Source organism: Pygoscelis adeliae, unplaced genomic scaffold (genome assembly GCF_000699105.1).
Source record: "Pygoscelis adeliae isolate BGI_AS28 unplaced genomic scaffold, ASM69910v1 Scaffold53, whole genome shotgun sequence".
NCBI classification, from domain to species: domain Eukaryota; kingdom Metazoa; phylum Chordata; class Aves; order Sphenisciformes; family Spheniscidae; genus Pygoscelis; species Pygoscelis adeliae.
Window position 1 is genome coordinate 1604973 of NW_008824468.1, and position 4918 is coordinate 1609890.

Below are 4918 nucleotides of genomic sequence, written 5' to 3' on the forward strand. Positions count from 1 at the left end.
AGGTAACGCTTTGAAGAAGACAAAGGAGTTTGTATTTAATTGCTTAGCAGACTGTTAAAGCCTGTAGCACTTCTATTCACCTATGCACACATGGCATTTGGCTGTTCTGACTAATAGGAATGTCTCTCACAGGATGAGCTGATGAGGATACCACCATAACTGTCCGCCTGGACTGTACAGATGGTTGAAGTAGCTCCTGAATTGCTTCATCATACAGCATAGCGCTCGGTTAAACCAGCCCCGATTTTGTTCTGCCTCAAGCACCAGGCTGTAAGAAGCTGCTTCGTGATCACGTAGCCCTCCACGCAGTGGGTAAACTCTAATCTTGACTGGTGTCCCAGTTCTACAAATCCCCTCTGCCCCTTCTCAGCCAGAGCACCTCTGAACTACCCATGACAAAGCAGTGGTTTTGCCTTACATAGGTCAGTTTATGTTAGGAACCTGAGCTAAGAACGTTTCCCGATAAAAATAAATAATCAGTCTGAGACTTGGCTGCAATAAAGCTGTGAACATCTTCATGGATGCTCTAGTCAGAGTACAAAGATTGTGGCCTAGCACCTCACCGGTAGTTGGTGGGCACAGGAAACACAGAGCAGCCTGCAGTTCTCGAAAGTCATTTCCAGGACAGATGATTTTCAAGCACCGCTTTTAGCTCCAGATCTTGAGAACTGAACTGTAGTTCCAAGGGCTACCCCCTGTGTTCCACAGCCTGATGTGATGGCATGAAGCAGTGTCATATTTATAGTTTCTTTTTTCAGGTTCGTTATTATCCTTGGATAGAAGATATTGTCAGTCCACAGCCCTACTTCATATGGGTGTAAAGTAAGATGCGAAGATTTTTAAAAATGCTTTGTATAATTTCCTAAGAGAAACTGTTTATGCTATTTATAACACTTGATATTGTATTGGGAAACATCATTTAGAAATTAGCAGCCGGAGGACTTTACTGGTCTTCCTGTGCCAACGCTGATTTCTGTTGGCAATTTCTCTCTGAACAGGTACAATATTTGTATGGCAGGAGACCACAGATGATTAAAAATGTTGCTGTAGCAGACCTGATTCAGCAAAAGTAAGGTTTGATATAGATCATGTTTGACTACTTGATAGATAGGTATGACTAGTAGATTTATTCATGTCTTCACCACGGAAAGCATTCATTCTTAATTGTCTTATTTTTCTGAATGTTAGAGGTATGAGAAGCTAAGGGGTTTTTTTCCTTGTGACTCATGGGAACTAAGAGAAGTGTCCTGATATTGATTCAAAGTTTAAAAATCTTCACACCCACAGGTTATCAATCTTCATCTTTTATTTTCTGTTCAGCAGATACAAACCAAAGATAGCAACTGATCAATCACGTATGATTCAGCAGGTTGGTGCAGTTGTCCTTGAATTTGGTCATTTTTTATCTAAAGGCATTCATTTCTTTATAATATCCTCGGTATTCTGCTTCCTCCATCCCATTGCCTATCTCCCTTGTTCTGGGTCCATCTTTCTACCAGGCAGGTTTTTCATGTCTCAGCCATGTCTTTATTCCTGTTAATATGCCATTTAGATGAGGAATCGTCAGAAATTAGTCTTTGTTCTCTTTGTTCGACTTCAGACGATTGCTCTACTCAAGTCTACTACATTTGCTCTCACAGCGGGATCACAGCTGTGTGTGAGCTGATTACCTGCACAGCTGCAATTTTGTTTCATGCTTTGTTATAAGAGGTAAGTACGTTGCTTTGTGTGGTGCTGAGTCCCCAAGTCCTCTGGTATATCTGTACCTAGTTCTTGTACATCTTTGGGTCAGATGGGTACAACAGCAAAATTCCTTACTGTACATCGGATGAGGACTTAATCTGAGCATTGAAGACAAGAGCTAATAGTGCTCATCAGACGTAATCAACCGATGGGGATGGCCTTCATCAAAAGAAATCTATTATGGGATTGAAAAATATAATAGATGCCTATTTGAATTATCCTGGTTTGTGAAAATGATGAGTAGTCTTTCTATTCGAAATTTCACCAATGATTCAGTCAGTTCCTATTTTGTCAAACTTGTTTGCCCAGAACAATACCTGATGGTGCAATGTCATGTTTTTTGTTTCTTTTCCAAATGATGCTGAATCATTATAGCAGACAGGATGTTTGCAAAGTCAGCATGTCATTTAAAATTCATATTCCCTTCAAAATCTGCTAGTACCCTTCCTCTTTCTTATGGTATCAGCTTTGCCAGGTAGAGTGGCTAAAATTTCCCAGGAGAAAAGTGGAAACAAGTTTGTTGCTTGTACATCATCATCACATTTCAGTTACTCAAAACGTTTTGGTAAGTAAGAATTTTACAGAACACAAAGTAACAGAGAATATGGCTTTTGGGTAATTCAGTGGTCAAAGCTATGATGTTCTAGCACGTGTGTAGGTTATATCCATACTGCAGTTTTTAGAACTTAATACAAATTCTTAGATGATGCTAACAACGCTATTAAAAGATGCTGGAACTCTGAAATTTAGAACAAGGTCACTGGCAGCCTCTAATGAGACCATCTTCTTAATGCAAGGCTAATTATTTCTCGATGGAACAGTCTGTGATAATAAGCATCATGCTTTTATATGGAAAAGAAAGAGCATGCAGGAGTTGAATTAATATTTAGCAGCTCAGAAACGTCACAGAAACAAAATCAGCTAATTTAGATATGTTTGTTGATTTCCTGTCCACTAGATAATAGCAAACATTTTTGCATGCTATTTTATGCCATTCATTATTTAAATAGCCTGATATTATTGTTGTTGTCATAGCTGTACAAGTAGAAACTCGAGAAAGTGCTTGATTTTTTCTTGATATTAAGAAACATATAGATTGGAGGAAACTGGGAGAAACAATCGAACAGGAGATGACACTTCCTCAAACAACGTTTCTTTTGACAAAGCAGCTGAGGTCTGATACTCTTTCTGCAATCTAGGATTCAAAATTATTTTCAGTTTAAAGCAAGAGTAAGAATGGGCTCTGATGCCTGGTAATTGCTAGCTCCACTGTATTTTAAATTTTGGTAGTTCTGTCTAACCTCATATGACTGGGTACCATTGCTAAAAGTCTCTGTCTTGCACCGAGCCTATGTGCCAAATCACTGTTACCTGGAGTAGATACATCTTTACTAAGGGAAAAGAGCCCAAAAGCGCAAATAAAATCTGTGTGAGTTAGAAAATGGATGGTGTTATTTTTTTTCCAGGATCCTCCATATTAGTCCTCTGATAAATCTGTCTGATAGCAGGTTTCTTATTTTTAAATCTTGGTCAATAACGTAGGTGTGTTGAATGAAGAGAATAATTTATCTTGCACTGCAACTTCAGTTTTCGTATTCTTCACCAAATAATTCAAATGAAGGTAGTGATAGGAATTAATTAACCAAATACTTAATATCCTGGGCCCACTATTCTTACCTGGTAATAAACTGTGATTTATAGATCTAAAATTAAGATAGGGAAGCAAAGTTTTGCATTGCCAAAGATCTATGCTATGTTGCTACTGCTTGGTAATTTGAAGCAAAACTCCAGGAATGTATTTTTTCATCTTTCTACTTTAAAGAAGTCTTATTTCAAGTGAGCTGAGGTTGTGACTGCCCCTTTGTTGACTTGCATTTTCAATTGTATAACATGGTTTGCATTACACTAAAACATTTTGGACTATAATAGAAAAAATATTTTTCTTTTGGGAGCCTCAGGGAAGTTATATCTGTGCTCATGCTCTTTCTCAAAAAGCAAAACATTTAAGTAGTGACAGCTTAAAGAAACAATTCTGACATTATACAGTGAAATATCTCAGTCAAGAGGTAAGATGCATACATGTTTCTGTTAACCATCAACTTCGTTTTCAAAACTAATAAGCTGTTCCAGGAAGCATGTTAATTAGACAAACTTCTAGGAATGCAACAAAAGTATATTTTGAACTATATTGGGATTTTCACACTTCAGATGAATACATTGTTACTATGTCTTTTGGATCTATGTACATGAGACATAATAATTTTATGCAGTGTGTGTCAATGTACTGTTACCTGGCCCTAATGTGCCAGGCATTGAATTCATCATCTGAAATGCACATATACCTCATTATTTACTTACTAAATCATCTGCTGCACGTATTTAGCAGATGAAGCTGCAAGTCATGGGGCTGTGCATCCCAGTGGTTATTCAAAGGCAATGGTACTCTGCAAAATAATGGTAAAAGTATCTATTTTCCCCTTTAAAATCTACTCAGATCTACATTTTCTGATATTAGTGATAAAATTTGGGTTTACTCCTTTTACCCCAACAATTTAATACAGTTTAGGTGTGATAGTTTGTAGGTGTTAGGTGCGTGACAGAGGTAGATTCTTTTCCTATTTACACATCACTAAGGCTATCTATTACATACATAAGCCTATGGGACCTGATGAGATGCATCCCAGAGTCTTGAGGGAATTGGCTGATGTAGTTACCAAGGCACTCTCCATGATATTTGAAAAGTCATGGCAGTCAGGTAAAGCCCCTGGTGACTGGAAAAAGGGAAACATTGCACCCATTTTTAAAAAGGGTAAAAAGGAGGATGCTGGGAACTACAGGACCGTCAGTCTCACCTCTGTGCCTGGGAAGATCATCAAACAGATCCTCCTGGAAGCTATGCTTCCTATAGAGGACCGGGAGGTGATTCAAGACAGCCAGCATGGCTTCACCAAGGGCAAGTCCTGCCTGACTAACCTAGTGGCCTTCTATGATGGGGTGACTACAGCAGTGGACACAGGAAGGGCTACAGATGTTGTCTGTCTGGACCCCTGTAAGGCCTTTGACACGGTCGCCCACAACATCCTTCTCTCTAAACTGGAGAGGTATGGATTTGATGGGTGGACTGTCTGGTGGGTGAGGAATTGGTTAGATGGTCGCATCCAGAGGGTAGTGGTCA